The sequence below is a fragment of the Balaenoptera musculus genome, chromosome 15, assembly GCF_009873245.2.
Source record: "Balaenoptera musculus isolate JJ_BM4_2016_0621 chromosome 15, mBalMus1.pri.v3, whole genome shotgun sequence".
NCBI classification, from domain to species: Eukaryota; Metazoa; Chordata; class Mammalia; order Artiodactyla; family Balaenopteridae; genus Balaenoptera; species Balaenoptera musculus.
Window position 1 is genome coordinate 48,304,906 of NC_045799.1, and position 10,704 is coordinate 48,315,609.

Sequence of the window (10,704 nt, forward strand, 5' to 3'; positions counted from 1 at the left end):
GAAGTCACTGCACCGTCAGCTTCCACCTGTAGGGGCAGAGGCACCCAGAGCCCACACGTGCCCTCAGCTTGTGGGACAGAGGGACAGCCCGGTGTCTGCAGAGTTGTTTCCGATGGTCTCTTCCCAGAGCAGCAGTCCTCTCTGGGTGACCCAAGACACTCTCTGTTGCTGAGGCTGCTCCTTGCGTTCTGGGACTGGTGTCAGAGAGATGGGCGGTAATGGGTTCAGAGCTGGGCCGTGTGACAAGTCTGGAAGGAAGGCAGGGAGCACCACAGCTGGGCAGGGGCCGGTTATGAGCTTGAGAGACAGCTGGGAGCTGAGCGGTCCAGGAGGGGCCTCCCCCAGCCCTGTTCCCTGTGCCCCTCCCTTGCGTGGGCAGAGCAAAGTGACTCCTTGTTGCAGGTTTAGTTTGTTGCCATTCAAAAGGCATTTAACTTCTGTTTTTAATCTTTACTTCTGACTACTAAAGAGGAATTCAGACAATACAAACTAAACTAGGAAGTAAAAATCCTATTTTACCACATCCCATAAAAGTCAGTTAATATGTTTCTGATTTTCCCCGTATGTAGGTAGTGTATTTTACAGAGAATGGTTCAGGATGCCAGAGTAGGGCTTGGTTTCTGGAGGTTCCTAACCGTTGAGTACCTTCTCTCTCCCTTTGGAATGGTCTCCATGGTCCAGAGGCCTGAACACGTTTTGTTTCTTTGTCTTTCCACTGCCGGTCCCACCAGAAAGAGGGCAGGACCCCCTGGAGGTGAAGTGTGGAGGAGGTGAGGGTTTCTTGGCCTTCCCACCCTTGGGCCTCTCTTCAGCAATCTTTTTCCCCATCCCGCAAAGTCTTCACTTGTTAAACCAAAGACTTACCTAGCCATTTTAGGAAGATTTTAATTTTAATTGTGTCTTACTTTCATGTTTTACAAAACCTCTTTTTAAAGCTCGTTAAATTGTGAGACCTGTAATCTTCAAAACACTCAGGAAAAAGGAGAGCCCATAATCCCAGCCCACAGCCATTTTATTTCTGATGGCTGCCTTCCAGCTCTTGCATTATTAATTCATCTGGTGCACCCTCAGCTGAAGGAGGATTTTTTAGCATCAGTCAAAGGGGAGAGGCTTGGGGGGTCGGGATAGGATTTCCGCTGAAGCTTGCTGCAGATTATGTAGTGGAAGGCTGGCCAGATGCTTACATTTCAGGAACTGTTTACTGGCCTCATTTTTTAACTGCCACGCCGCACACTCTTGTCATTTTGGTGGTTTGGAGATGGAATGGAGATTGTGTGTGTACTTTGCCATGTCCCCTCACACTGAAGAATCACAGGAGGGGACTCTGCCTGCTCTGGATGATCAACCTAAGACAGGGCAAGATTCCGGGACAGCAAATTAAAACGCTGCTGCTGGGCTTAGGCTAGTACCAGTTTCCCCAGATTCAGGCCTGGTACACGTGCTAATTCCTGGCCTAGTGGTGGGAGTCCCAACGCCACAGTGGCCTGTCCTGCCTGGGGAAGGGAAGTTCCTGCAAAGCAGCTGAGCAGGTCACTCGAGGGTGAGTCAGCCTTTGGCTCCAGCAGAGGCTCTTGGGGCCTCCCTGTCCTCGGGGTTGTTGATCGTATCACGAGCCCATTTGGTCTTGCTGGGAGGCAGACGGCATGGATTTGGGGGCAGAAAAAGTGGCCAGAGGAGGAGGGGGAGGAAAAGGGATCCTCAGGAGATGAGGGGAGAAGCAGCCAGTGAGCGCCCACAAACAGGTGATGGATAAAGCCCACGTCGAGAGGGAAACTGGAAACCTGCTCAGAAGCCTGTGGGGCGTGCACAAGTGGTTTTCTAGAGCCTGGTTTTGTCTTTGGGCCCGTTGACACCGCCTGCAAAGCGCTTGTCCCACTGGGGGGGGGGGGGCGGGGACAGGCCAGCGCGGGGTGCTGTCGCGAGGGTCCTTGTTGGGTAAGCGGAGAGGAGGTGGGCAGGGGCCGGGATTGTCAGGGAGCCTCCGCATCACCAGCACTGGCAGCCACGTGCTGGACGAGCTCACGGTCCCCCACTTCGCTCCTCACGTTTCAGTTTAAAACCTGAGTCTGATCATGACCCTCATCCACAAAACACCCTTCCAGGATGCCCCCATTTGATGCAACATAAAGGCGCAAGTCCTTCCAACGACTGCAAGACCCCGCCTGATTTGTAGACCCCACCCTGAGGTTGTATTTTCCAAAGGTGTCCACGTCCCCTGTGTGCTTCTGTAATGTGACTGCCCAGCACAGGCATTTAATTCCCCTCCCCTTGAACCTGGGCTGGCTTTAGTGACACATCTGTAATCCATAGAATGGGACAGAGTAACACTGCGGGTGGAGTGGGGGTGGAACTTCCCGGTAGGGACCAGAGGAAGCCTTGCTCTCTCTCTTCCCTCCAGTCTCTGTCTCTCTCTCTCTCCGGCTGCTGTGCTGAGAGAAGCCAAGCCACATGCAGGAGAGGTCACGGATCCCAGCTAAGCCCAGCCTTCCAGCCATCCCAGCCCAGGAAGCAGACAATAGAACTTTCCGTGTGATGGGAAGGTTCTGTCTGCGGTCCAGCGAGGTGCCCGTCGGCCACATGGTAGCTCTGGTGTAGACAAAACACAGAACACCCTGTCAAATTGTTTCTGAATTCAACACTACTTATTTAGTGTAAGTATGTCTCATGCAATATTTGGGATATATTTATACCAAAACAATTATGTGTTGTTTTTCAGATATCCAAATTTACTGGGCATTTTTATTTGCAAAATCTGGCACCTGGAATGCAGCTAGTACAACTGAGGAAGTGACTTTTTTTTTTTTTTTCCTTTCCCACGGCTTGTGGGATCTTGGTTCCCCAACCAGGGATCGAATCTGGGCCACGACAGTGAAAGCACCGAGTCCTAACCACTGGACTGTCAGGGAATTCCCAGGAAGTGACTTTTCAATTTTTAAAAATTTGAATAAATTTAAACAGCCACATGTTCCTGGTGGCTACTGTATTGGCCAGTGTCCTCTAGAGAAAGCCAGGTCCAGTCATTCACCCCAGGACAGTTGCGGCTCCCCAGCTGAGGCCCCAGACGATGTGTAACAGAGACAAGCTGTCCCCCTAGGCCCTGAGTCCTTGACCCACAGAATCCCTGAGCGCAGTAAGATGGTGCTTGTTTCATGCGCTAAGTTTGTGGTCATTTGTAGCTGGAACTCCCTCAGGCCCCCAGGAACCCAGCTCACTTCCACCCCGGGCCCTGAGCTGGAATGTTCTCCCACACGCCCTTGGCTCCTTCCCTCACCTGCTTCCAATTTTTGCTCAGATCTTGCCTTTCATTGAGGCCTCCCTGACCATCCTACTTAATTCCTGATCTACTTTACCTACTTTATTGATACAATTTTCACAAACCTCTTCATCATTACTCTTGATACGTGCAGCTTATTTTCTGTCTCTTCGCTGGACTGTGAGCTCAGGGAGGCCGGGCAAGGCTCCACACCTTTTCTGTTCCCTGATGTGCCCGGACGCCGGGAACAGCACCTGCCATGCAGTGGGTCCTCGGCAGGCGTCTGTGGAAGGAGTGACCACTGCTTAGTGGAGAGGCGGGGCCGTCTTTCCAAACGGCCTCGAGTATTCAGCCCGGCTGTTTGCTGACCCTAGATTCCCTGTAGGTGTAAGGTTTCGTTCTGTTATCAGCATTCATTCAACAAACACTGTACGCCATGTACCGTCCCAGGCCCTGGGGCTGCAAAGGTGACTGTGACAGATGAGGGCCCTGTCCTCAAGTAACCTCTGTTCTAGGAGGGTGCGGATCTGGGAGGGCGACCCCAAATCGGCCATTTAACTTGGTGTTGGTGACACGAACCGAGGAGTTGTAGCCGCTTTCACAGGCCTGGTCTAGTCTCAACCTGCTGTTGGTGTGGGAGATTTTTAAATGCTGATGCCTGGGCCCACCCCCAAGGTTCTGATTTCAGTAGTGGGGGGGTACAGCCCCAGTGCTGGCAGTTGACAGCACTCACTGTGGTTCTGATGGAGAGGCAGGATCAGAACCACTTGTTTAGGTGGATCCCTGGTCATTGCCTGTGCGCCAGGTTCTCATAAGCCCCATTTCACAGATGAGGAAAATGAGGCTCGGCCAGGCACGCAGGTCAAAGGGTCCTTCCGGGAGCCCCTTGGCTCCTCTGCTACAGTGAGGGGACAGGGTCTGCCCAGAAGGCGGAAGCCAGGACTGGGGTGCCCTGGGCTTCAGAGGGGCCCTCAACCCCCCCAGGAGGTAGGTAACCCCTCCAGAGGGCCTGGGCTCGCACTGCAGCTAATCAGCCTAACGAGAGGCTCTCTAGCTGCCCACTCCCACTCTGTGATTTGCTCACTGCCCTTCCCTCTAATTTTGTTGTCTCCCCAGCAGTGTCCCAAGGCCTGGGGGCTCCGTTTGCAGTAGGAGGCCCCTCCCTGCCTTAGTGAAGGGGCTGCTTTCCTGCTGGGTGACCCCTCTGGGAGAGGGCGGAGGGGGACAGTGGCTGTTTGCAGAGCCCTGCAAGGGGTGGGAAGATCTGTTGCCAACAAACAGTTTAGAATAGGAGGCAACGGCCCCTCCATCCACCCAGTGCTGTTCTAAGTGCTTTTTCAGACACTTGTTAGAAACTTCACAGGGTTGGTAAAGAGCAGGGGCAGGACAGCTGGCGCCCAGCGTCTGGCTCTGGGTGGCACCCTCTCCTGTGTCACTGCGTTGTGTTGGGGTTTAACTTCTCTTGCTCATTTGCCTCCGGGGCTTGTTTCTCTGCCTGGACTGTGTCTCCTGTGGGTAAGGACTCTGTGACGCTTCCGGGTCATCCAGGCCGAGTTATCTACCTCCCTCCCATCAGTGGTGACCGGGGTTCCGCTCCCGAAGCTCAGGCCTCTGCACATGTGCGCAGGGACGGGGGACAGGGTAGGGCTTGCTCTGAGCACAGTAGAGGGTCCAGCTGGGGAGGTACGGACCCCTGCGCATACCTGAGATGCTGGAATATCAGTGTCATCTCGGATGAGTGTCATAGGTCCAACTAGCTGGAGGGGCTGTGAGGACCGAGGGAGGTGGTCCACGCAAAGCCTTGAGCGGCGCAGTCAGTGCTTCACAAAAGTGAGGTCGTCCTGTTACCATCCCACCATCTCCTGGCTGAGGGCCGTGCACACAGCAGACTCCCAATCACTGCTGTTTGTTCCACTGGTTTGGAGCCACTTTCCTGGGGGCTAATTCTAGGAGTTCCAGCTCCGCCAGAGTTCATATTTCAGGCGCCCGCAGGGCAGCCAGAGGCAACAGGCTTTTCTCTGGCCAGGCGGGCAGCTCCCGAAGCGGCCTAGACCTGCTCCCCAGACTGGAGCTGCCCTCCGAGAACACTGTGTCCACACAGGGGCCTTTGCGGGCAAAGGCCCTTAGCCCGGTGGGCTCGGAAAACCCAGCGTTCGGCCTGGAGATGGAGAGTCAACCACGTGAGCCCTCCTCCTGGCCCTGCTCTCCTCTGACACAGCCACTGGGGAGCTACTCTTTGGTCTCTGTCCCGCACGGCACTGCAGGTACCCTGGGTTCAACCCTGGCCACCAAGGCCACCTGCTGCTGTTCCTGCACATACAGTTGGCCCTCTGCCCCCCGGGCCTGGCTGCTCCCCTGGGAGGGACCCCACCTGGAGAGGGGCAGGAGCTGGGGGGTCCTTGGCCCTCGGTGGGATGAGTTAGAGGTGGGTCCACAGTCCCAGACCCCGCTCACCTCCACACCCCCTTCCAGGGCTTCCCGGGCCACATCCCAAATACAGCGCTGTGCCCAAGTCCTCCTCCCCGTACGCTTGGGAAGAGTCCGAACCACGGCAAACAGGACGGAGCACCCACCCGGGAACTCCAGAGACTTGCCCTCGGTGCTTTTCCTCCCAAATTACTAGGACACCCCCGAGGTGCCCATGGGGGTGGGAGGGAGGTTGAGGTGCAGGTGACAGCAGCCCCGAGGCTGCAGGGGACCCCCCTCCTTGCCCCTCTTCCTTAGTCTCTGAAGCTCTCGGTGTAGAGGGGCCCCAGGCCAAAGTCGAAGACCCCTGTGATTTGCTTCACATTAAACAATGCTGAGGTCAGCGTCATGAGGCACTGGGGTTGTTGGAACTTCTTCTGCGGGGAGGGCAGGTCAGGCCCCAGTGCAGCCTGGAGCAGGAGAAAAGGCTCCAGCACGGTCTCCTGACCAGGGTTCCAGTGGGTCCCTGGGCTAGGAAGCAGGAGGTACCTCTGTCCAGTGGTCTGAGGGAGCTCTGGGCAAGATGTGCCTTGAAATACCCCCATCCCCTTGGGCAAGTCACTCAGGCCCCAGTTTCCCCTCTGAAAAATAGGGGTGGGAGTGTCCCCAGTGGTGGATGGAGGGAAAGGGGACCAATAGATGGTGTGGAGTCCCTTTTACACTCTAAAGGGACCGTTCAAATGCAAAGACCAGGGCAGGGAGAATCCAGAGCAAGGCGGGCCAGTGGGGGGACTGCTGGCATGAATCTACCAAGGGTGGTCCAGAGCCAGCTGGGCAGGAATCACTGTCCTTGCCCTTGTGGAGCTTTAATCTACTGTGAGTGTTGGGGTGAGAGAGACAGTCAGCAAACAAGCAGGCACATAAAGAAGCAAGGTGATGGCGCTCTGGTGAGGTACACATCTGGGAGGGTGAGCGGGGGTGGACCTACTGAGGTGGCCTCACTGAGCAGAGACCTGAGGACAATGAGAGAGAAAGGCATGTGGGTATCTGGGGAAGAGGGTCCAGGCCGAGGAAAGAGCAAGGGCAAAGGTTGCAAGGTAGGGGCACTTTTGGTGAGTATATCTGTTAGCTAGTGCTGCATAACAGCCACCCCAGCACCTAGTAGCTTAAAATAGCAGCTGTTTATTTTTACCGGCTGGACCCAGCAGTGCAGTTTTTCTGGTAGCTGGGCTTACTCAACTGCCTGATGTCAGCGGCCAGGCTGGCTGGGGTAGGGGGGCTTCAGATAGCCTCCACTGGGGTGAGTGTTCTCGGCTCCCGGCCCCCAGCAGGCCTTACCCAGCTTGTGCTCGTGGCCGCTGGACAAGCTTCCAGGAGAGCAAGTCTGGGCTTGGAACAGACACGGTCACTTCGGACATGTTTTGTCAACATATAAAATTCAAGGGGAGGGCAAATCCATCCCATTTTTGATAGCAGGTGCTGCAAAGATTGCGGCCACATTTGCAATTTACTATAATCCCGCACATTGTAGGTGAGAAGCCAGGGCTCAGAGAGAAAAAGGCACAAGTGACTCTCCCAAGGCCACATGACCACGGAGATTCCAACCCAGCCTGTGTAATGTTGTGGTTGGTGCCTTTTCTCATGAAAACTGCCTCTTGTCCTCCAAGTTCCTTAAACTGATTTTTTAATGTCCCCCAAATCACATGTTAAGTCACTGAGTGGCAGGACGGAGAGGTGAGACGCCCACACAACCTTCCAGCCTTTCCTTCTGCACAAGTGTGGGTCCCCCACCCCACCCCAAACACACTCTCTCCCTTCCTCTCTCGCAAGTACTTTTTCAGGGGGTGGCTTTATTTAAGACTTTATTTTTTAGAGCAGTTTTAGGCTCAGAGGAAAAGCGAGGGAAGGTAATGAGGTGTCTGGTGTCTTCTCCATCCCACGTGGGAATAAAGAAGAAAAGAGTGGCCACAAGCAGGTCCAATCTCTAGGAGGGTTGGAGAATCTGGAGGTATTTACCTTTTTTATTATAAGTAATCAAAACAGGCTTATGGAATAATGACAGCGCCAGTGACACCTTGGAGGCCAGATTTAGGTGGAACTTAAACCCCAGAGTGAGGATTCAGACGGCAAGTAATAGGGAGCCATTGAGGGTTTGAGTAGGGAAGTGGCCACGTGCGAGGAAGGGCAGGTGTCCATGGCTGGGCAGGGGGGGGGGTCTGCAATTCTAGGCAAAGGAAATGAGAGTGCTGGGCCGGGGATACACCCATGTGAGGGGAGTGGAGTCTGGGGTGGCTGGGGGGGGGTGGACACGGGAGCTGCCTGCAAGCCCGTTAGGGGCCGTCTGGTGAGCGAAAGGGATGGTCAGGAGACGCAGCCCTCACGGAGGGTGAGACCCAGGTCAGTAGGGGGTGGGCGGGGTGGCAGGTGCTGGCTTTTGCCTCAGCCGCTGCTCCCTCCTCCGGGAGGAACTCCCGCCATCCCAGGAGCCTCTCCCCCACTCCCAGCCCCGCCCTCCTGCTGGGGCTGCCCCCATGCCTGGTGAGGCCGGAGCACTGAGGTCCGGCTGGGGTGAGCTTCTCCCCTGACCCGGGCAGGCCTATGGGGGATGGCCCTGGGACTTGGAGGACCAGCTCCTCGTCTGTTAGAGCTGCCGGGTGGGGGCAGGCAGCGTGGCGCTGCAGAGCGATCCCTGAGGCTGTGGCTCCAGTACCCGTGTCCGTGCTGCTGTGGGGCCTTCGGGGGTCGTGGTCAGTCACACTCGCTGTGGCCAGTGCCAGGAGAGAGGGCCAGGGGCTGGGGGCCGAGGACAGGCAGGGACTCCTTCCTGGGCTGGAGACAGGGGTTGAGACCCCCGTGGCCCAGAGGAGTCGTCTGGACAATCTGGGTCGGGGGAGGGAAAGGCGTTCCCAGTCAAAGCGGTGGAAGCAGCTGGCTGTTCCCGGGGTGCTGGGAGAGGTGAAGCCAGGGCTCCCCTCCCTCCCTCGCTGCCCCTCACCCCCCTTGCAGCCAAAGGAAGCCGTGCCTGCCCTTCCCACTCTGGACCTCGACTTACTCTTCTGCAAAATGGGTCTAACCGGCCTCATGCCTGAACCGGCATCAGAATCACTAGGGAAGGTGCTAAAAATGCACAGTCCCAGGCTTCACCCCTGAGTGTATGGAGGGGCCTGGGGGGCCCAGGAATGTGCATTTTTACCCAGCGCCCCAGGGGCCTCTGATGAGAGCCCTGTACCCACACATTGAGAAGCTCCCCTGACCCTGAGACTGCTGGTAGGCCTTTTGGACCCGGGACCCATGAAACACCCGCTGAAGCAGGACTGTGTTTACCCAGGACCTTCCAGGCCTGGCGCTCATCCTAGACCAGGGACAGCCCCTTGGGCTACGCCTTTGCCCCTGGTGTGGCTCCCATCCTGGCCACTGACCCCAAGTCCCCCAGGAGCATCAGCTGAAAGACATCGAGGACGTGTGTGAGGGCCCCTCTCCAACGCCCTGGGGAGAGGAGCTCAGTGGCCTGGGGATCCTGAGAGCTCTCTCCAGGGGACCCTTTCTAAGCCAGGCTCCCTCTGCAGCCTCAGCCTCCTGGCCTTGTGCTGCTGTTCACCTTGGTCAATATTTATTCCTCAAACAGGCTGGTATTTGCTTAAAGGGCGGCAGCAGACATGGCAGCCCTCGCCTCCTTGCCCTCTGCTTCCCTGTCCTTCCCTGGGGGCTCCCCCTTCTCTGCGAGCAGGCCCCCTGGGCCCAGCATGGCTTTCCCAGGTCACTCGACTCCACCTCGAACCTGCCCTCTGGCTCCAGACATGTCGGGTCTGGTCCACGGGCCTAGAACTGAGGTCCCGAGAATATTCTAAATGTCCAAACTGCTCCTGGCTGCAACTCGGGCTCCTGATCCCAGTTCGAACAAGCCACATAGAGGTTGTGGTGAAAGGACGTGTTGTCTGAAACAGTTTTGCACATTATTTTCCAGGAAATCAGCTCCTGGCCTTGGCGGATGCCGTGCACAGGCCTGGGAGACCCCAGCGGGGAGCCCAGAGCTGCGAACGCTGTTGGTAAATGTGTGACCGGCCCTCGGACAGGCCACCAAACATTTTTTCTGCCAAGTTTATTCAGATGAGATCCTGTAATTTTTGCCTCCTCTGAACCTGGGGGGCGCGTTGCAGAGAGAAAAGGCCTTGGCTCTTACCTCCCCACTCACACGTGGCAGAATATTTTGAGGTCTGTTGACCCAGTTTTGAGCATTGCTCAGATCAGCACAGGTGTGGCAATTGTTCCTTTTCTAAGAAGGACATTGCTGGCAAACTGGACATTTGCTGCTGTTTTTTAAACTTTTCATTTTGAACTACATTTCAAAAAGTAGGAGTAAAAAGTAGTAAGTGTAGTATTAAAGTTGCAAGAACAGTACAGAAAGTTTCCTGTCCTCCTCTCCCAACTTCCCCAAACTTACAAACCCGCAGCCCAGCGATCAAAGCCAGGAGGTTAGCTCTCGTCCTAACACCCTTAATCCAACCCAAGTCCCTGCGTGAACCTCACCAGCTTTTCCACGAATGTCCTTCTTGGCTCCAGGAGAATGCATCCAGGGTCCCGCCCGTGCATTTAGTTGTTCTGCGTCTCTGCTGCCTTGCTATCAGCAACGGTCCCTAAGTTGTTCCTTGTCTGCCCGGACCCGGATACCCGTGAGGAGTGTTGACCAGTCACCTTGCCGACACCCCTGAGCCCAGGCTTTGTGGGGGTCCTCATGTCTGGGTGGAGGGCGTACATCCGGCAAGGGCACCATTGCCGTGGAGCTCCGGACCTGGGGCCACGGGGTCACGACGCTGATTTGTGCAGCGATGCCTGGTTCTCTGGTCAGGTGGTCCTGAGGGGCTTTTCTTCTGTAAGGTTATATTCACCTCCCATCCCCACCCCCAGCCCCATCGACAGACATCTCAGGAGAGATTCCTTGAGGCCATGCAGATGCCTTTTCTCCTTAAACCTTTCAAGATTCTAGCCTCCATCAGATCTTGTCTGCAGCATCACTTCTTTGGCTTCCCCTCCCTCACTCCCTCCCT